The sequence below is a fragment of the Mirounga leonina genome, unplaced genomic scaffold, assembly GCF_011800145.1.
Source record: "Mirounga leonina isolate KUSES-001 unplaced genomic scaffold, KU_Mleo_1.0 Mir_168, whole genome shotgun sequence".
In the NCBI taxonomy this organism is placed as follows: Eukaryota; Metazoa; Chordata; class Mammalia; order Carnivora; family Phocidae; genus Mirounga; species Mirounga leonina.
The window spans coordinates 71,560,167-71,583,214 of record NW_023270426.1 but is presented as its reverse complement, the minus strand read 5'-3'; the positions used below and the strand labels follow the sequence as shown (position 1 = coordinate 71,583,214).

At 35.6% G+C, this 23,048-nt stretch overlaps 1 non-coding gene across 1 annotated transcript; it reads left to right on the top strand.

Moving 5' to 3' along the window:
- Positions 1–1,863: 1,863 nt before the first annotated feature.
- Positions 1,864–1,970, top strand: LOC118017276. Its single transcript, XR_004681113.1, has one exon. It is a non-coding gene; the product is annotated as a U6 spliceosomal RNA (small nuclear RNA).
- Positions 1,971–23,048: the final 21,078 nt, after the last annotated feature.

Genomic DNA, 23,048 nt, shown 5'->3' with positions numbered 1-23,048 from the left:
TCCACCAACTTCTATATTATATTGAAACAAAACCCATAAATCATATTATCTGTAAATATTATAGTCCATAATATAATTTAAATGTCATCCCTTTCAAGGCTTTTTAAAATCCTAACAGAATTCATAGAATTTTTCAGAAATATAGGACATATGCATATATATGGCAAATATTTATACAAATATATGTATATAGGGCATATATATAATTTAATGAATAGGAGAGGGTCCAAGATGGCGATGCAGAAAGATCATGAACTCACCTCTTCCACAAACACACCGAATGGACGCCTACATATAGAGCAATTCCTACTTAAGAAGAACTGAGGACTTACTGAATAGCATCTGCACCCCAAAGGGTAGAGGAACCTCATGGAAACAGCAAGAGATGAAGACAGGGTAACCACAGGAACCCCAGTTCCGGAGAGTGTGAACTGCAGTGGGGAGAAATAGTACTGAGTGACTAGGAGCAGATTTGTCTGCCTTGGGGCATAAAAAAAAAAAAAAACCTAGCTGCGGTTTAAAAGGGCAACTAGAATTTAAAGGGACCAGCCCTTGAGTGTCTGTAGGAGTCCTTCAGAATGCTCTCCATGGTCAGAGGGGCTGGTGAACCCCATTGTTTATGTTCCCCCTAGGTCACCTAGGATAATTTCTGGTATATACTAAAATATTAAAATATTTTTAAATACAACAATTTCAAAATCATAAGCAAGAGTATCGTTTAATATATTACTAATGTAACATATCAAACTACCTACATAATAAAAGAAAATTGTATTTGGCTGATTAACAGTATTCACAAATGTAAGTTACTTTGACAAAGAAGAGGAGAGATAACATATTGATATTACAACTTCTGCTCAAGATGTCAGATTAAAGCCACATCACAAGACTTTCTTCTTAATTCTAACATACAAATACCACACAAATATATTGGACATGGACATACAATTTGAGGTTTAGGCACCTATTTTAGGAATGAACTTAAGGCAGTAAGACCAGTTCTTGATGAAGCACTAAAACAGATTTTGTTTGCTTGTTTGTTTACATGTCAGAGAGCCTGACAAAAGAGAAACCCTGACATACGCTGACATCACAATAGGAACAAAACTTTGCCCCTGCTGGCAGAGACACAGAGTGGGCACAGCCAAAAGTAAGTTAGCAGTCCCAAATCTTGACTGGAAAAAAAAGAAAAAAAAACATTAATTTTTTTTTAAGTAATATGGATGTTAGAAAACTAGGCATTATGCATATAGAAGTACTGGGTCCCAAATAAAATTAACCTGTTAAACTCAAACTGAGAAACTAATATAAAACTGGTCTTTAAACCAGTCCACATGACCCTGGCTAAAACAAAATAAAAATATTCTACAAGGACAACTGCTTAACCTAAGACACAGGTATAACAGATTTTCAAAGAAGAAAACGTCTACCGATTTGACATCCACAGGAAAAATCTGCAAAACACATGAGAATCCACTACTATGAGACAACACAAACAAGTGAATAGCTAAAAATTTAAAGATGATGAGGACTTTATGATTTAAACTTCTAAAGAAAAATAAATAGAATCTATAAAATAACAAGGGGAGTTTAAAGGAAATGCCAAGAATAAAACAGAAACAGTAAACTTGGAAAATGTGGTCTTTAAAGAAAACACTAGATAGACTAGAAGGATGACCAGGCTGATGTACCACATTGGAAGATAAAGTTACAAAAAATAAATTAGAACATGTCATGGGGGGAAAACGGTGGGTGATAATTTAGAAAATTAGTTTTAAAAAATTAGTTTTACGGAGACTTGAGGCCATCACTTCCACTCTGATGGAGTTACTGGGCCTCCTACAATAAAGAATGAGAAAATAGGTGCTTGCTTCAGCAGCACATATACTAAAATTGGAACGATACAGGGAAGATTAGCATGGCTCCCGTGCAAGGATGACACACAAACTCGTGAGGCATTCTGTATTAAAAAAAAAGAATGAGAAAATAGGACAAAATACATGAAACATGTGTTTTCAAACACAGAATTTCCCAATTGGAAAATAGCAGCACAGGACTGTGATTCCTAAGAGAAGGAAGATAACTGGAGTCTTAAAATCAGCCCAGCTTCCCTAAGGAGGCACCTTCCATATTGTGATGCAGGAAGAGCTAATGGAAACAGACAATAGCAGCCTGTCTGTGTTCAGTGAGACACATACATAAAAGGGGCTGGAATTTGAGGGGCAAAGTACAAGATAGGAGCTAGTTAAACACAAGAGTTCCATAAATTTTCATAAAGCTTTCTTTGAATCTGTTGTTAAACATAAAGCATGGGATGCCTAGAATGAAACTCCTAGGAGCTAGGAAGAGAACCAGTACTGGGTTGGATGGGTAGAGGGTGGTACTGAATAATTCCTAAATAGTCACATGTTGGGATAAGAGATGTTTAAATTCTGATCATCCAGAATGCAAAGAAATAAATACCTGGGGCATTCAAGGGAGACCTCTAAAGGTTTACAAATTAATTTGCAAATAAATAAACTACTGGTCAAAACAAACTTCAACAGTCTTTAAAGGATAAAAAAGAAAAAGAAAAAAGAAAACTCTAAAATAAAACTTATGATGTCCAATAGCCAACCCCAAAATTATTAAATACACAAAGAAGTAGGAAAATATGACTCATAACCCAGAAATAATCAGTCAATAAAAACTGATGCAGATGACAGAAATAATGGAAGAATAACACAAGATATTAAAATAGCTATAAACATGCTCAAGGACCTAAAGAAAAACAAACATGATGAGGGAAATAGATTATACATACTAAAGAATCAAATAAAACTTGTAGAAATAAAACCCAAAACATCTGAAATAAAAATTTGACTGGTTAGGGGTTCTTGTTACCTACATCTACATAGAAAATCACCCAAACTTAGTGGCTTAAAATTACCCCAAATATTTTTCTTATCTCCTAGTTTCTGTGTATCAAGAACTCAGAAAGGGCTCGATTTGTGGTTCTGTCAAGATAACTCATGAGATCATACCCAGATAGTGGCTGGTGATGAAATAGTAGCAGGTAGGGTGGAGGTATGCAAAAGTAGCTGAGGAATGGCTGACTTCTTACTCTCTTCGTGTAGTCCTAGAGTCTCCGTCTGAACTAAACTGGGTGTCCTTACAACATGGAAGCCTTACAAAACATCAGATGGTTTAGGAAGCAGCTTAGGATTCCGGCACAATTGTTCCAGCCTGCAGGGCAAAAGTTACACTCCTATTATTACCTAGTGTAGGCAGACACATATAGTCATTTCCATCATCACCTCCAGTCTTCCCAGACTCAAGATCAGGGATATAAGATATAAACTCCCCTTATTGAAGGGAAGAATGTCAAAGTTACCACATAAGAAGAGATATATTTATGACCATCTTTATAATATATAATCTGCCAATCTTCTCACAATGACATCATTTCACATGAAAATATAGCCACATCACCTATCCTAAGACTCCTAAATCTTTTCTCATTACAGAATCAGTTTGAGGTTTGAGGTATCCATAGCTAAGTCATGTTTGAGTTCAGATAAGCACTCTCAGATGCAATTCCTTGGATATAATTCCTTGAATATCATTCGTCTCAATCTGAAAATCTGTGAACTAAAGAGACAAGATATGTGCCTTCTACCACCACCTCCAACATACAATGGTGAGGAGACAGGAATGGCAAAACCACCATATATTCTCCATATATACACAGAAGGAGAAAAGGACACATAGGAGACACTTGCCCACAGCAATTCTGAAATCCAGCCGGAAATACGTGCCAGGTTCCTTCATATGTTATTCTCCGTGAGTCTTGGTTCTGCATTTTTGGCTGTTTTGCCCTCTGAATTATTATTTTCCATAGTGTTTGCAACCGTGTTACTTTCTTCCTATAGTAATTTGAAGATCCAAGGGCTTCTTTTCACTTTTCACTTTCTCTGATACTTTCAAGTTGGTCTAATTCTTTTTAAAACTGCTGATTTCTTATGTTTTGATGTACAATCCATTCTATTAGAAAGCGGCACATGTACAAGTATATTCACATATGCTTATCTCTACTTTGTGCTCTCTGAAAGTCTGCGGTAGGACAACCCACACTTAGAGTCTTAAAAGTACCTGTTGTGTAACACATCGATAAAGCATTTTTAGATCCTTTGTCTATTTGAAAAGTGTTTGTAAAAACACTATTTTAAATCTTCATGAGGGTTGATCCAATCAAGAAATGGGCAGAAGACATGAACAGACATTTTTCCAAAGAAGACATCCAAATGGCCAACAGACACATGAAAAAATGCTCAATATCACTCGGCATCAGGGAAATCCAAATCAAAACCTCAATGAGATACCACCTCACACCAGTCAGAATGGCTAGAATTAACAAGTCAGGAAACGACAGATGTTGGCAGGGATGCGGAGAAAGGGGAACCCTCCTACACTGTTGGTGGGAATGCAAGCTGGTGCAGCCACTCTGGAAAACAGTATGGAGGTTCCTCAAAAAGTTGAAAATAGAGCTGCCCTATGACCCAGCAATTGCACTACTGGGTATTTACCCCAAAGATACAAATGTAGGGATCCAAAGGGGTATGTGCACCCCGATGTTTATAGCAGCAATGTCCACAATAGCCAAACTATGGAAAGAGCCAAGATGTCCATCGACAGATGAATGGATAAAGAAGATGTGGTATATATATACAATGAAATATTATGCAGCCATCAAAAGGAATGAACTCTTGCCATTTGCAACGACATGGATGGGACTGGAGGGTATTATGCTGAGCGAAATAAGTCAATCAGAGAAAGACATGTATCATATGACAATATGATAGGACAATATTTTTCAATGTGTTTTGTAGAGGCACTCCAGTAAAATCCACAAGCACTCACAATCAATATGCTTAAAGGCTAATTTATGATTTCTCATCAATAGTTTGTATACAGACAATGCTGGTCTTCCCATTTAATTTAAAATAAATTTAGGCCAAAAAATTGTGAGCAAGCGAAAACAGTCATTAATTATAGCTTCTTTCCTCTCTATGTTTTTAATGGAATATTGAGGAATTCCGAAGAGTGTCTTTAATCCTTTGGTATCTGTTCATTCTTTGAAAGTTTGCTTCTCCTCCTTCTATTAGGTTGCCATTTTGAGAGACTTTTCTCATTTACTCCCTTTTACTCAGAGCTGCATTCATATTTTTCTCTTAATTTACTTGGTACTTGAGAAAATAAGGAAATGTTTGTATTGTAAAGGAAATACTGTTTTGAAATCATCCACTGTCGTGGAAGCTGCAAGATATTTAACATCTAACAAATGTTCAAATACAAACAGAATGAAGAGTAGATTTCAAAATGGTATTTCCATCACTCTTTGAATCATTTATCCTCTCTGTCAGTGCTGACTACATCTTTCTGAATGGCATATGATAGACACTTTAGATATATTGGGAGACTGACAAAACATTGAAGAAGAATATTTAGCTAATCCATTATTCTTAGTAAAATAGACAGCACATTGTCCATATGAAAGTTTAATGGATTTTTAAAAAACTTTCACCGTCAGAATAAAAAAAAAAATTATACTCTCTTTACCAAAAGATGCTAGTTTAAAATCTGGACAATTTCTTTTAAAAATAGGGTAGACAATTTCATTATTTTATTCTCACTTTGCTTTTCAAGTGCAGACGTTATATCAACTCGGTGAAACAAAGCAAAATATATAATTTAAGAGCCAGAAAAAATGCTAACTCAGCCACTGCATAGAGTTTCACCTAAATGTCCACAGGAAACTTTGAAAGTTAAGTCTGCATTTCTGTATAATTAAAATAGTTTGTTTAACTGAGTAATTTAGTCCTTTGGGTTATTCTGCATTATCTAAAAAGAGGAAATTTGGAATTATTATGAAATTATCTTTAGCTAACAATTACATAGAAAACACATATATGAATATAACTTCTTAGACTTATAGATTATTGGATACAAAATATATAAAATCTTAGAAAGAGTGTATTCTGTGTTTACAGTGATTGCATGAGTGTTAGTTTGTCCATTGCAGTGAAACCTCGAGGTATAGAGGTGTATAAACTCATGAGTTGCATATCAGCTACTCAACATTAATTTGATTAAATGACTATAATGGAGAACTAACAGAAAAAAATATAGTGTTAATGGTAGCCATAAAAATGACTGGTTTATAATTCTGTGGAATTTATGAGTATGCTCTCTATATAACGTGAAAGAGAGGGCATGAGCCCAAATAGCATACATAACTAGGAGACAGGAGCTCTGCCAAGGGCATACAATCTTTCAGGAAGATGTTTCTTGTTTATCCACTCACAAGACAAGCAAATCTTGAGTTAAGCATGCACATTGTGGTAGTACTACACAGTGGCACTAATTAAGAATCACATTGTAATTTGTTTAAGAAAATAACAATATCAAATTCAAGATGAATATAAAATAGAGCAAGCCAAGATATGATAGTAATATAGAAAGGGCACAATTAATTGAGGCTGAGGGGAATGAAAAGGGATTCATAGAAATGTTAGTGATATCCACCTCAATGTTATTACTAACAGAGAACACAAAAATTAGATCATAAGATCACATAGTCACAAAGATCATAGATCATCAACTATTAGATCGTTAGGTCAATCAATTGATCAACTGATAAACAACATTTATTATGCAGATATATGCTTCTTACTCTGGAAGGTATGCAGAGAAATGTTATAAAAGCAATCTAGCAATAATCAAGCTGAAGAAGACATACAAAAAACTTGTTTGAAAAACATTTTGATAGTAGTATTAAGAAAATTAAAATTTAGAACTGAAGCCCATTCTGCTCGGCTACTAACCATGCAGCAGAATGATAATGTAGTATAAACATCATTGGGCAGGTGAGTTAAACTCAGTCAAAACCGAAATATCTATATCTATTTGTGAATAAATTAAATCATCTCTGAGTTTTCTTTTTGTTCAAAAAAAAAAAATTGGCATATAGTCAACACATTTAGACACGGAAAAACACATGGTTCTTTGAAGAGAAAAGGAGCAATAGAGAAGGTGATGCCTGCCTATGGACAAAACTAGTGCTGTCTGTATACTGATGCTTTATAATGTTGAAATAATTGAAATAACTAGCCCTGGATAAATTTAGTAAGGAAAATAACCATTTGGTGTAATCTTTTGGGCAATTTTGTAGAAATACAAAAAAAGAGCCATGCTGCTTAGCATTGGAAAAGAGCAATAGAGAGCCCTACTTACTATGGAAAAAAAAATGCAAATTGCTTGAGCTGGATTGAACATTCCAGAAAGACAAGAAGAAATATGCTATTTTTGCTGAAATAGAGAATATAAAGTATAGAAACAATGAGAAGAGATGAGTAAATCGAGGTGAAAACACAGAAAGGCAATCTCTAATTGAGATAAAATTAAGATATCATAGTCTTCTGTGAAGTTGCACTCTAAAATTTTAAGTCCAACCCGCTTGATATTCACCCCAAACTGGTAGGAGAGCAGACCAATTCCAAGTTTAAGTTTTGAATATCTTTCTCTTTTAATAAACAATAAAAGGACTACTAGAGAAGAGTAGAGCAAGTTTAAAGCTTCTCTGCTTGTTCATATGTAATTACTAATTACATCACCATCACCACACACTGTGCATTTAATTACCTTACGTTAATATTGCATTTACACATTGCAATCTTACAACAGGTTGCCTCCCCACTTCTCTCTCAAATAGTGAAAATATGAATCAATAAAATGGTTTGTTTCAGGGAAGAACATCTTCTTTTTTTTTTTTTTTTAAGATTTTATTTATTTGAGAAAGAGAGCGAGAGTACAAGCAGGGGGAGCAGCAGAGGGAGAGGGAGAAGCAGGCTCCCTGCTGAGTAGGGAGCCCAATGTGGGGCTCGATCCCAGGACTCTAGGATCATGACCTGAGCCGAAGGCCTACACTTAACCGACTGAGACACCCAGGGTGCCCCATGGGAAGAACATCTTCTTTTGAGACCAATAGATATGTGCATATTTGATTATGATAAAGGGGCCTCTGGGAAAACATGAAGGAACTGAGAATAGACCAACTGTTCATAATATAGAATCAGGAATTGGAGAATACAGTGCAAAATAACAAAGGAGGAAGTCTAGCAATGTGGTGGAGACTGGAATCCAAGTAAAAAACATGCCAAATTCCCTCATAATCATAGGATCAAACGATAATTATTTGAGGAATATTTACCAGTCATTTTACATTGTTTTGGTGACGTGCTTGCTTTCCCCTTCTTTAATTACTCCGAATGACTCTACAAATAAAAGAGCCCTTGCTGCAGCATCTAAGAATAAGAAAGGAACAACAGAGATAAAGGACTATAAACATACTGGGAAATGGACATTCAGATGAAAGAGAACAACAGAGCCACAGATGATTAAACGTAAGGGCAAAGGATGCTATTTCTTTGAAAATGGATTGAGTGTGTATTAATTTTCTACTCCTGTATAACAACTTACCAAACTCAGCAATTTAAAAACATAAATGTATTCTTTCACAGTTTCTCTGTGTCAACAATCTGGCCCAACATGGCTGCTCTGCCTATGGTATCACAAGGCTAAAATCAATGTGTCAGCCAGAGCTACGATCTCATTTGAGGGTTGGGTCCTCTTCAAAGCTCATTCAGGTCATTGGCAAAGTTCAGCTCCTTGAGGTTATAGAACGGATGTCACTCTTTTCTTGCTGGCTGGTCACTGGGGGACATCCTCAACTTCTAAAGCCTGTCTCTTACTACTTTGAATCTCTGAATTCCTCATCTGACCTCTCTACCCAGATTTAAATTGCTTGTGTAATTAATTAAGTCAGGCAACCCGGGAAATCTCCCTTACTGAAAGTCAGCAGTGCCATAAAACATAAGGTAATTATTACTGTGAAATCTCATCATATTCAGGGTCTGGTCCACATTAGAGAGGATGGGAGGGGCACCTCAGTGGCTCAGTCCATTAAGCATCTGACTTCAGCTCAGGTGAAGATCTCAGGGTCCTGGGATTGAGCCTCTTGTCAGGCTCCCAGCTCAGAGGGGAGTCTGCTTGTCCCTCTGTCCCTCCCCCTGCTCCTATGTGCTCGCTCTCTCTCTCTCAAATAAATAAAATCTTTAAAAAAATAAAGAATATGGGATTATATAGGATATGTACAAAGGGGAGTGAAATTTCATGGACATCTTAGAATTCTCCTACCACAGGTGTTCAACTCCATCTTTTGCTTCAATCTAAAATAACTACACAACCCCCAAGAAGTTGCAAGATGGGATTTTTCCAGACACTGAGAACTCTGTTATGTAGAAGTAAAGACATTTATTCAGTTTTTCAACTACAGTATTCCCATAATGTTTCACATTTTTTGGCTGTTTCTATTTTTAATATATTTGTGAATAACTCTAATTTGAGATTCACTTTCAAAGAAAATATTTTATATGCATCATAGTTTTAAGAGCACAGAATTTTGAGAGAAAATTTTATTTAACTTTTATTGTAATTTTAGGTTTCCCTAGATAACACAGGTATGAAAGAATAAATATCTTCATTTTTCTATGAAGTCAAAGAACAACAAACTTATGATAACGAATTGCAGTTGTGGAAGCACCCCAGTCCTAGAAGATATACTCAAGAGCAGGAGTCAGTAAACTATTTTTTGTAAAGGGCCCATTCTAAATACTCTAGATTTGGAAGGTCAAGAGGCAAAATCAAGTATAGTTAATAAGGACTTATATAAAAAGAAAGGCAAATTTCCATACATTTTTTATTGATAAAATTCAATATTTTATTGTAAATACTAAAATTTAAATTTCACATAATTTTTACATGACACAATATATTTTTGCTTTTTTTTCCCAACTATTTAAAAAAGTAAAATCCATCTGTAGCACATTGGCTATACAAAACCATATAGCGGGCCAAATTTAGCTTGTGAGCCATAGTTTATTGAACACTTCTCTAGAGTTCTTATAGAAGTCACCCTTGGTCTTATTAATAGCTAAATCCTTTTTTTTTACTCTCCTAAGAAATCTCTCTGTGTGTACACACACACACACACACACACACTTTAGACTAATTTTATCTTTTTGTTTCTATTAACCTTTGAACTCATAAACTCTACTTATTTCCAAAGTCATGACCCCATAGAATTTCATATAACTAGAAATAGACAAAAGAAATCTCTCTATATATGGATAAACTACATCCCTAAATGATTTTTCTTTGGTTCCTACAAGACTCAGTTCTATTATCTTTTACAATTAAATTTGTTATGCTATGTGACATAACAATGGCATCTAAAATTTATGGTGCTCTTACTTTGTGTCTTCTATAATGAATGCATAAATTTTTTTTAATGAGAACAATTGTGGTTTTTTTAAATTTATTTGTCAGAGAGCGAGAGAACGAGAGAGAGAGTGCACGAGAGAGCGCGCACAAGCAGGGCAAGTGTCAGGCAGAGGAAGAAGCAGGCGCCCCACTGAGCAAGGAGCCCGTTGTGAGACTTGATCCCAGGACCCTGGGATCAGAACCTCAGCCGAAGGCAGAGGCCCAACCAACTGAGCCACCCAGGTATCCCGAGAACAATTGTGTTTTGTTGGTTTTATTCTTACTACTAGTTCTTGGGCTTTTAACCAAAATGTTCCAGGGTTTACAGAGACAGAAAATAGACAGTTGAAATTGGCATATTGTGCATTTGAGATTAGTAGAAAGAATATGTGCTAAAGTAGTCCTTGATAGTCTAGTTAACCCATAACGCTTCAATCATTTTTTTGTGCTCTCAAAATATTTTCACAACATTTATTCACAAATTATTGCCTGTTGGACAAAAAGGGTATTTTTATTTTATTTATTTATTTATTTTTAAAGATTTTATTTATTTATTTGACAGATAGAGACATAGCGAGAGAGGGAACACAAGCAGGGGGAGCGGGAGAAGGAGAAGCAGGCTTCCCGCCGAGCAGGGAACCCGATGGGGGGCTCGATCCCAGGACCCTGGGATCATGACCTGAGCCGAAGGCAGACACTTAACGACTGAGCCACCCAGGTGCCCCCAAAAAGGGTATTTTTAAAGCTCAGATTCAGTAATGATTTCAAGAGATTAAACTATGGTCTATTCACTTTGAAACCACGTGTAGTTAAATACCTTTCTTGGAAAGTAAACACCAATGTTTAATAGAAGCTTCTAATATTAAAAACAGATGAAAACCAGATTTTTATTTTTCATGTCTTACAAAGCAATATTTATGATTACTGTTTTGACAAAGTGGTGCTTCATAAATACTTTTAAATAACATTTTATAGGATTCCAGCAAGGTTCTTGAGAAAATGTTTTAACCCTTTGGCCCTAGAAAAGTTTTCTAGCTTGAAAATGCCTTACCGTCTTTTTATTTGCCAGGGGAGAACTCAGCACTTTTTTGGGAGGTGAGGGTAAATTTCAGCTGACTAAAACAAAGAGATTACTGAAATATAAGGAAAGATAAAGCAAAATTCATCTGTTACCACCTCAGCCTTGGGGAAGACCTGAAGGACTTTCAAGAGACTGAATCCCGAGAATGAGACAGCTCATGAACATTCTTGAATTTGACAAATCCAGAGCAGCACCTCTCCTAAGAGGAGTATTCAAAGAGGAAATGGGGAAGTGTGGAAGTAATAAGCTAACATCTAAGAAGAATAAAATGACTAATTCTGGCCCTTAGAGAAATCTTCTCTTTGGGGTATAAATACATAGAATCTCTTCTAAGTTGAAAAATTATTAAAGGTCCTATGTACTAACTTGTGTCTTACAGAGTTGTCATAAAAGGAAAAAATGGAACAGAGATTGGGTTGAAAATCAAGGTAATATAGAGCCTTATTTCTATAGTTCCAAAACAATAACTCTAAGGTAGATGGCTTCAGTTAAATATTACTAGTTACCTGGAATATCTTGACTGAATGTACTTTCAAGGGCCTAATTGGTTCCAGAAATGCTGAATAAAATGTTAGGCTATAGGATAACAATCTCACTTTCTGGCCCAAACTAAGTAACTGAGTTGTACTGGGAGGAATAATAGCCATAACTCTTCCTGTATATAGAGAATTTTAAAAGATCCCAAAGCCTTTGTCCTGATGAGTCCCTTCAGTTAAAAAGTTCTTTTTTCTTGGGGCCCATGGGTGGTGCAGTCAGTTAAGTGATTGACTCTTGGTTCCCACTCAGGCTGTGATCTCAGAGTCCTGAGATCAAGCCTTGCATTATGGGAAGGGGTGGGGGGAAGAGAGGGATGGGTGTCAGCACAGTCTGCTAAAGTTTCTTTCTCTCTTCCTCTGCCCCTCCCTGTGCTCTCTCTCTCTCTCTAAAATAAATACATATATCTTAAAAAAAAAGTTATTTATTCTTAAGTTTGAAAAACAGCCACAGTAATAAAAATCTAGGCTGAAGTGATGACCCCATGAGACTTTGTAATTTCAATTTTTTACAAGATCTCTTGTATATTTAAAATAATTATTAAGTGTTTTATTAAAAATGATTTGAAAACCCCATATTTAGTTTTTTTTGTTTGTTTGTTTTTTATTTATTTGACAGAGAGAGACACAGCAAGAGAGGGAACACAAGCAGGGGGAGTGGGAGAGGGAGAAGCAGGCTTCCCGTCGAGCAGGGAGCCCGATGTGGGGCTCGATCCCAGGACCTGGGATCATGACCTGAGCCGAAGGCAGACGCTTAATGACTGAGCCACCCAGGTGCCCCAACCCCATATTTAGTTTTATAGTGAACTTAAAATTTTTTAAGTGAAACTTAAAAATTACTTGTATTTGCAAGGGATGTTAAATAAATAATTGAGTGGTTTAACAATATTAAATAGAAAGTTAGAAGCCAAAAATACAAGTGCAACAGCACTAAAAAATATCTAGGAAAAATGTCCACTAAGTTTCACCATGTCCATGATAGTTTATATTAGAAAGTGATTTTTTTTCCTAATGCTTGAAAAATGTAGGTTATCTTTGACCTGTGGTTCTTTTAAAAGTGTATTCTGCATTTATATAAATAATATAAATGATCATATCCCCGTTTCTAATCAAAGACTAAAATATTTAATCTTACCATTTCCTTTATTTTACTGTAGCAAGCTGTTAAGCTTCCTACTTGTTCTTACTCACAATATCATCCAGTATGCTAAACAGAAACATTAGATTAGAGATCCTCAAATTATATCCTGAATGCTAAATCCAGCTGTGCTTTGTTTTTGTAAATAAAGTTTTATTGGAACACAGTCATAACTTTTTTTTTTTTTTTTTACCATTGTCTATGGATGCTTCTCCTCTACCATGGCAGAGTTGCACAGCTATTAAAGGGACTACATGGCCCACAAAGGTCTAAAGTATATAATATCAGGCCCTTTACAGAAGAAGTTTGCTGATTTTCGGTTGTTTCTAATCATCATCAAAGCTATTTCTAAATAAATATACCTAGTGGTTCAAATGTTGATAACTGGAAAACAAATAGAAACCAAAAAACCACTTAAAGAAAACTTTTTGTTTTTTTCATGTGATGTTCAAAGATTGCTTAACCAAAAAGAACATTTTGTAGCACCTTCATAATATTAACAAACTGCTGTCTTAGGTACAATAAGCAGCTGATTTATTGAAAGTGACTTGTGTAGTCAATATCTGGAATGAAACAGCTAGTTTCATCTTGTCCAATTTTTACATTACTCTTCATTTTCCCTGAAAACTACATAGCTGAGACACTTTCAGTGAGGCACTTCCTGTAAAATGATCAGTTGTATCTGTCACCAGGAAGAAATGCATTTTCCGTGCTTTACTATAGCCATCTGCATCCTTCATTTTCTTTTAATTCAGTCACTGGAGCCCTAATGATCGCAGCCATTTCAGGAAATGCCATCAATTACAGCAAGGAGCTCATTCAGAAGTGAAAGATGAGTTCCATTCCCTGTTACTTAGAGGTCAGTGATCATTCCCCAACCTCTTCCCAGTGAACAAATAGTACAGTAACTTTCACAGGCTCCCTTCATTTTTCTCAAGTCTGCTGCTTTATGACTTTTTTTAGACCTTGGTTATAATAACTTCATATGTTTGGGGCTGGCAGCCTTAAGACAAGCCTGACCCAATCATTTTCTTGTGTCCATCATGGTAAAGTCAATCATATATAATTCTTACTTCCAGGAGAAATGTTTAAAAGAGTAGGTATTATTAAGATGGTATTTAAAAAAAAATCTAAAACAAATAATTGGTAAAATTTATATCAAACGGACTTTAAAATAGTGATCACTTTTCATCTGCAAATTTTCTGTTATTTTCTCTAAAAATAATCATATCGAAAGATGCAGTATAGATTATACATTTGTGTAAGAATTCGCACAATATTTGACATACGGCCTTTACATGCCCTCTCTAGAGCAACTTTAATAATTAGGAATATAATTCAATTTTCAATATTCAGTTTGATAGCAAAAGGATGTATAGTTAATACATCTACATAAAAACTTGCACACAAAAATATTTATATCAACTTTATATATAATCACTAAAGAGTGGAAGCAATCAAGATATCTAACAATAGGTAAATGGAAAAATTGTGATACATCCATGCAAAGAATATTATTCAACAATTTTTTATTTTTTTTATTTTTTTTTAAAGATTTTATTTATTTATTTATTTGAGACAGAGAGAGAGACAGGGAGCATGAGAGGGAGGAGGGTCAGAGGAAGAAGCAGACTCCCTGCCGAGCAGGGAGCCCGATGCGGGACTCGATCCCAGGACTCCAGGATCATGACCTGAGCCGAAGGCAGTCGCTTAACCAACTGAGCCACCCAGGCGCCCTCAACAATTTTTAAAGGTGAGTAATTAAGCCATGAAAAGACATAGAAGAATCTTAAATGTGTGTTGCTAAGTGAGAGTCAGTCAGAAATGGCTACATAATGTATCATTCCAATTGCATGCCATTCTTGAAAAGGCAGTAATACTACAGAGATGGTAAAACAATCAGTAGTCGCCAAGGGATCAAGAGGAGGCATAGATAATTGAACAGGTGAAGCACAGGAGATTTTTTTGGATGGTGAAATTATTCTGGGTGACACTGCTTTGGTGACTGTTTTTATTTCTAATAGAGAAAACATAATCTTTTCAATAAGTGGAGCTGGAATATATTCACATGCAAAAAAAATGAGTCTAGACACAGACCTTACACCCTTCACAAAAATTAACTCAAAATGGATCATAGGCATACAAGTAAAACACAAAACTATGAAACTCTTAGAAGATGACATGGTAGAAAACCTAGATGACCTTGGGTCTGATGATGACTTTTTAGATACAACACCAAAGGCACAGCCTATGAAAGAAGTAATAGATGAGCTAGACTTCATTAAAATTAAAAACTGCTGCTCTGCCAAAAACACTGTCAAAAGAATGAGAAGACAAGCTACAGACTGGGAGACAATATTTGCAGAAGGTACATATGTTAAAGGACTATTATCCAAAACATACAAGGAACTCTTAGAACTCAACAATAAGAAAGTGAACAATCCAATTTTAAAAAGAGGCAAAGACCTTAATAGACACCTCACCTAAAGAAGATATATGTATGGCAAATAAGACTATGCAAAGATGCTCCACATTGTATGTCATGGGGCAAATGCACATTAAAACAGCGAAATACCCCTATATACTATTAGAATGGCCAAAATCCAGAACACTGACTACACTAGGTGCTGGTAAAGATGTGGAATAGGAACTCCCATTCATTGTTGGTAGAAATGTGAAATGATACAGCACTCTGGAGGAAACATTGGAGGTTTCTTATAAAACTAAACATAACTCTTACCAAATGAACCAGCAATCACACTCCTTGGTATTTTCCCAAAAGAGTTGAAAATAGGTGCATAATGTAACCTGCACATGTTTATAGCAGCTTTATTCAAAACTGCCAAAACTTGGAAGCAGCTAAGATGATCTTTAGTGGTGAATAGATAAACTGTGGTGTATCCAGGCAATGGGATATTATTCAGCACTAAAAAGAAATGATCTGTCAAGTCATGAAAAGACATAAAGGAAACTTAAATGCATATTACTAAATGAAAAAACCAATCTGAAAAGTCTAAATACTATATGATTCCAAGTATATGACATTCTGGAAGAGGAAAAACTATAGAGACAATAAAAACCTTGTCAAGCATTGGGGCTGGGGAATTAATAGGTGGAGCAAAGAGGATTTTTAGGGCAGCGAAAATTCTCTACATGATACCATAATGACTGATACATGTGTTCAAACCCATAGAAAGCACAACACCCAAAGTGAAACCATGTAAACTTCGGACTTTGGGTGATTATTGTGTGTCAATGTAGGTTCATCAGTTGTAACAAATGTACCACTCTAGTGGGGGAAGTTGATAATGTGGAAGGCTATTCACATGTGACAGACTGCAAGGGCTATAGGGGAAATCTCTATATCTTCCCCCTCAATTTTGTTATGAAACTTAAACTGTTACCCAAAAAAAGGCCTTAAAAAATAGCACCTTATTCATTAGTATATAAGATTTTTCTTCTAGGGGGCACCTGGGTTGCTCAGTTGTTAAGCGTCTGCCTTCGGCTTAGGTCATGATCCCAAGGTCCTGGGATCGAGCCCCGCATCAGGTTCCCTGCTCCCGGCGGAGAGCCTGCTTCTCCTTCTCCCACTCCCCCTGCTTGTGTTCCCTCTCTCACTCTCTCTCTGTCAAATAAATAAATAAAATCTTAAAAAAAAAAAAAAGATATTTCTTCTAGAATTATATACTTATTAGACTGGCTTTCATTTTATCTGAGAAACATTGATTGATTGAGACTTCAATTAAATGTTGGCATTCAATGGCAAAACATTATTCTAAATTGTATTAAAAAATAAAGAGGTAATACTAAATTTGGAAATAGCTGCATATTTCTTTTAGACGAGAATTTGGGTGCTTGCAAAGGCACAAAAGTTAGTTTTCTAAAATATAGACCAAAAAATTAAGGTAAAGCCTTGTAAAATCAACCACAGAGTGCTGAGTACATCATGGTATATTGCTAAATCAGTTAAATTACTGACTCGGTAATAGTTTAAAGACTTTAAGATTCTTATGGAATTAAAGCATCCAAAAGTTAATAAACACATTTTCATTTGATTTGGTGACATATATAAGTAAGATAATTATTTTATTAATTTAACTGTCTTGATTTGTTTTTAACTAATCTCTTCATATTCTTCTCCTATCCCTTCCATTTATTTCAAAATTAGTATCAGCTTTAAATAAATAAGTCACAACCTATCTCTAAAATGTAACTGCAGTCTATATAAATTCTCACTGATAAATTAATAGAATAATTCTGGAAAATCAAACACCATACCCTCACAACAGAATAGCAGAACTTTATTAGTATTAAATCTCCCCAAATTACAGAAAGCCTATTTTCCTAAAAAATAAGGGCCTCTAATCATACTTTTAACTTAAAATGTTACTAATACCAGCCTTTCTTAGCTTTAGCTACAAATAGCATAAAAATAGCTTACATTTTAGAAGAAAAAAATATAATCATTTGACTATATCAATTTGTTCTCCCTGAATTTTCTTCCATTTGTTCTTGGGGTAACTTTTCACAATCCTTTAGATGAATAATTAATTGATATCATTAGTTAATAATTTACTATAAAATTTCCTACATTCTATAGAAATAATAGGGATAATAAGAACTGTGAAAATAATGACTGTGTTTAGGATTGGGTTAAAAAAAGTAACAAATTTTATTTTTAGTTCAGAAAATGAGTCCCCAGACATTCAGCTATTTCCAGAGTGATTGCTGGTAAAGAAATAAACTGGGTTAGAACTCCAGCTGACTAACTACTATATTCAGCACTTCCACAATACAGGCTACATTCATAATAAATGATTTTAATTTAAATGTGATTTCTAACAAGAATAATCTCACCATTCTGACTTTATATATGTTAGTTCCTTAGGATAATAATTACTTCTAAGAATTAAAAACTTTGAACCTGCTGACATAAACTTTATTTCCAGCACAACACAAGATGAAGCATTTAAATTCAGCAAAGTCAGAGGTATGTATAAGATTATCACTTTCTCACTTTCTCTCAATCTCCTTCCCCATTTATGTCTCTCTCAAGTTTTGAATAGTTAGCATGAATGTTAGGAAACAAAGTTAGATATTTTAGGACATACATTTATATTCTCATTCTTTCAAATTCTCACTCTTTCGATTTCTCACTCTTTCAAAAATACTGTTAACTAGAAGCTAGGAAACATAAAGGTGTCTAACTCCTGCATCCTGCCCTCAAGGGGATGACGGTCCAAAGGCAAGATAATGACACTTATACGTAAGTCCTACATGAGACATAAAATAATCTAAGCCCTCCCAATTATATATTCATAAACAGGGTGATTCAGAAGACTAAGAGAATTCATATAGATGATGGGATTAGAGAAGGCCACATTGAACCTATGATGCTTAAATATGTTTTCCAAGGTTTATTAAATCAGTTAAACAAATAAGCCATTGGACTGAGGCTGTGGCAACCTATGGAAGCAAGCCAAAATCCAAGCCCATAAATACTTCAAGTTTACAAAACTGAAACCCAAGGACAGTCAACCACAAATAGCCAACTAGGCTTTAAGCTGTAGTCAATCCCAACCAACATCCTAACCACTTCTGGTTTGATAATTCTTGATTCAAATTGACTTTTGCTCAAATAAACCCTTAAAATTTTAAATGCCTCAGTTAATCTTTTAACAACTTAGATAGGATTTACAGAAAATTCTGGAGAACAAGAAGGAAATTCTAGACAATGATTTCCTCCTGAGCATGGAACTATATATGGCAGGTACTTTGGGGTACATATGGGAAATAGTTAAGAATTCAATTTGGACTACATAGAAAATAATGAATAAAGGTAGAAAAGCAGCTCATAGTCTTATTTAGCTAAATACTGGCAGTATCATCAAAACAAAAGTTGTTTTTTTTTTTTTAAAGATTTTATTTATTTATTTGACAGAAAGAGAGATAGCGAGAGCAGGAACACAAGCAGGGGGAGTGGGAGAGGGAGAAGCAGGCTTCCCGCCGAGCAGGGAGCCCGATGTGGGACTCGATCCCAGGACCCTGGGATCATGACCTGAGCCGAAGGCAGACGCTTAACGACTGAGCCACCCAGGCGCCCAAAACAAAACAAATTTTAATGGAAAAATATAGAGGGATTTTCCTAATTTCTTTTTGTAGATTTTGTTGTTATTTTCTTGCCTTCTTGAATAATCCTATAAACTATTATCTCAAATCCTTGGAAACACAAGATTATTACAGAGGCTAAATAGGGCATTGTTTCCTTAATGAGAAGAGAAACAAAAATAAAGTGTTTGATGGCAAAAATGGTTTTATATTATAACTGCATATATACTTCCTGTGAGTCTATAATTATTTAAAAATTTAAAAAATTAAATCCCCATAGATAAATACACTTAAGTACTAGGGTCTTAGCCTACATATTTCTAAATAAGAGATCTATGGATTCTAATGCTCCATCATCGTTAAATGGCTGTAGAGAACATTACGCCATTTGGGGGAATCATTAGAATCCTCTGTAGTTTGTCCCCTGGCCATGCTGCTTTCATGTATTTATTTATTTATTCATTTGTTTCTGTAAAGAAGGTGTTTACAGGTAGTAATCTGGATGGGAAAGTAGGCTACAGAACTCCCCCTGAGGATGTATTTTCAAAGCAACCTTGGATTTTATGTCTTCAGTATGTTTATTTTGGGTAGTGGAAGTAGCTGATGGAGTTCATTAGGGAATTAAAGCCCACTCAGATTACTACTTGAGGCCACCATTGTTCATTCATTCAATAAATATGTCCTTTACGCTAACTGGGACCAGGGACTAAGATAGTCTTGACAACAGAGTAACAAAAGAGAAAGAGAAAGGCTATGACTTCAAGAAGACTTGGAATATGTGGGGAAGAGAGAAAATTCAACAAGAAATTGCACTTTTCAATGAAAATAGATGGTACAGTATGATGGAATGAAAAATACAACATTGGTGTGTAGATATAGGAATATTTTACATGTGCCATACCCTAGAGAATTGTGTACTACTGCATAATACTATCATGTCTTTTCCCAACTAAATCAAAATTATGAATCTCTAGAGTTGCGAAGTTACTTGAAGTCCAGAAGAATTACTGGGTAGTGTGCAAGAGAGAATTTTATATCATCTTAATGTTTAATAATCTGTGAACTTTCAGCTAGAAATTGCTTATAGTTCCAGAGTACGTACCAATGACTGGCAAACATAACCGGATCCAGGAAAACACTTCTTTATTATCTTAACTATATACAGGAAAATATCTTGCAGTGGTTGCCAATATAAATGACGATAATAAAGTGAATCAAATTGTAAAATAATCTTATCATGAGAGTTAATTAGGTCATATCAATACATCTGTGTATAAAAAGTAATGACAATACAGCTGTACCTTTGTATGGCATTGTAATATGTATCGTTTTTTTACACATATAATTGCATAATTAATTTTCATAAAGTTTTATGACATAAGCAAGACAGGAAAGATAAAGAGTAGTTTACGTGGTAAATTAAATGGCTTTTCTTTTTTTCTTTTTTTCATCTTTCTATTTTTTTGTCCAAGTTTCTTATGGCTACTGAGCAGCCATCATAGTCCTTGAATCCCTGCCCCACATAGTGTGTCCACTGACCTAAATGGATAACATTATTTATTGGTTAAATTGGTATAATGGAATTATAGACTTAAAACTAAGGGTGACATTGAATCAGAATATTCATTGTAGGAGTTGGCTGAGGGAGCTGCTATTACATATTTGGTGTTTTAATAGGACAGTAAGTTGTACTGGATACAGATGAAGAAGAGGCAGAACCAGGGATCAATTGCTTCATTAAAGTTCTTGCACTAAAGCACAGGCATACACCTGTTTTCAGATTTGAAGAGAAGGAATCCTCACTGGAAAAAGTAGCAGCTATTTCAAGAGGCTAGAGAACCCAGGCTCTAAGAAGCAGGAGGTGGGTGTTGTAATTCAAATTACATGCTAATTTTCATTGATCAGCCTATTTAAATGGTAATGAGGCATAGATAGTGCTTCTGGCCCAAGTGCTTGAAACTCCGTGCAGAGGCTATTTGTCAGCAAGAAAAAAATTCTGCTGCTTGCAAGAAAAGCTGTGGTTGCTTCAGGGCCATGTGATTGTAAAGGGGAATTACCTTCCAGGCCTCTGGCCTGTGGGGAAGGAGATCCTATCAAGAATTTTCAGGACCGCAGGTACACCCAACTGCTACCATTCTTCTCCTGTCACCTTTCGCTTTCTGGGGCTATATTCTCCTGTAATGAGAAAGAAGAACAGATATAGCTATAATTGCCACTTGTGTGATGAAGATGGATGACCAACATCACACATCATCCTTAGCTGAGCACAGAGGAAGTCTGATTGCATTTCATTTCCTGCAAAATCTTAATGATACCATGTGGATATAAAGTATTGATTCAAGCAACAGAGCAAAATTAAAATGCAATTGTTTAGAGAATGAAATGCTGTTGAATAAAGGTTATGGTTCAATAGGGAAGGAAAGATATAAATACACTTAATAAATGGTAGCAAGTGATGCTTACCTTACAAAAATATACAAAGTGCCTAGGTACATCAGAGGAGGGAGTAATGCTTTAGGCTGGAGGGCCAGGGAGCACTTAACCGAAGCAGCATTTAAAATAGGTGTCGAAAATTGCATAGAGGGGTGGCTGGGTGGCTCACAGTCATTTAAGTGTCTGCCTTTGGCTCAGGTCCTGATCCCAGGACCCTGGGATTGAGCCCCGCATCTGGCTCCCTGCTCCGCAGCGAGCCTGCTTCTCCCTCTCCCTCTACCTGCTACTCCTCCTGCTTGTGCTCTCTCTCTCTCCATCAAATAAATAAAAATTTTTTAAAAATTGCATAGAATTTGGGCGCCTGGGTGGCTCAGTTGGTTAAGGGACTGCCTTTGGCTCAGGTCATGATCCCGGAGTCCCGGGATCGAGTCCCACATCGGGCTCCCTGCTCAGCAGGGAGTCTGCTTCTCCCTCTAACCCTACCCCCTCTTGCGCTCTCTCTCTCACTCTCAAATAAATAAATAAAATCTTTAAAAAAAAATTGCATAGAATTTGGGAGTTGAGAAACAGTGAAGTGAAGAGGAGTGACAAGCACTTCATGTACAACATGGTCAGAATCAGTTGAGGAAAGAATCTCAGAAACTATTGCTTCAAGGAATAAATACTGCCAACTACCCAGCGTGCCTCCGAAATGCTTGGGGGAGAAATTTAAAAAATTATTTCTCATCCAATAGCTGTTCATGTAACGTTAGAGTTAAGGATGAATGCAAAGATTGCAAAATTACATATGTCTATGTGTGTGTGCATGCATGTGCAAATTCTTAAATAAATTTTGCTTATAATTTCAGAATTTGTTGTTGTTTGTATTCATTTCATGTCATTCCTTAGTATTCATGTTTGTTTCTTGGGAAAGAACTAAGTTTTTGGGTTTTTTTTTCTTTTTTACTTTCTTTAATGTTCACTATCAGGAAGTGTAGTAAGCATTTTACCTACATTTAACACATGTAAAGCCCAGCAAGTAATCATATTAAACAATTTTTTTCCAAACCTGAGAAAACGCCAATTATCATCTTATCAATCACCTTTGAAAAAAAAATATATATCTGAGTGATTTTCTGGAAGATAATTTGGGGCCAACTTTATTGTTACATGTGATGGAGAGAAACTTCTGAAAGGATAGATTATAACCCGGACAGCTATCACACTTGTACCCAGCCTATAACCTCAAACTAGTTAAGGCAGCCAGATACTTTAGCCAGTCTAATTACTACCCTAATAATCATTAACAAGGTCTTCCCTTCCTGTACCTATGTTAACAATTTAGTTACTTTTCCCCCCTATAAAATGCTCTATCAAATGTAAATATTTGAAATGGCATTCTCAGAAGCACATTTCC